The 204-nt window shown below is 26.0% G+C and overlaps 1 protein-coding gene across 1 annotated transcript in view; it reads right to left on the bottom strand.

The window, feature by feature from the left end:
- The window catches only part of LOC119588307, an 8087-nt gene that overhangs the window by 4210 nt on the left and 3673 nt on the right, over positions 1 to 204 (bottom strand). The gene's annotated exons all lie outside the window — the stretch shown is intronic.

The raw sequence follows: 204 nt of genomic DNA on the forward strand, positions 1-204 counted from the left end.
AAAAAAGAAATAAACAACTTTATGATATGAATTAAACGATACCTGAAGATACTGCCAGGGTATAAAATGTCTGGAATAAATTTATGCTTTACTTTGCTACGGTACAATTATTTTATAGTCATTTTATTGTGAGAAAAATATTATTTTATTGTTGTCGTTTTTTGACATGTACTTTTTTCTTCTTCTTTTTTCTTTTTTCCCTGC

Source organism: Penaeus monodon, chromosome 23 (genome assembly GCF_015228065.2).
Source record: "Penaeus monodon isolate SGIC_2016 chromosome 23, NSTDA_Pmon_1, whole genome shotgun sequence".
Taxonomy (NCBI): Eukaryota; Metazoa; Arthropoda; class Malacostraca; order Decapoda; family Penaeidae; genus Penaeus; species Penaeus monodon.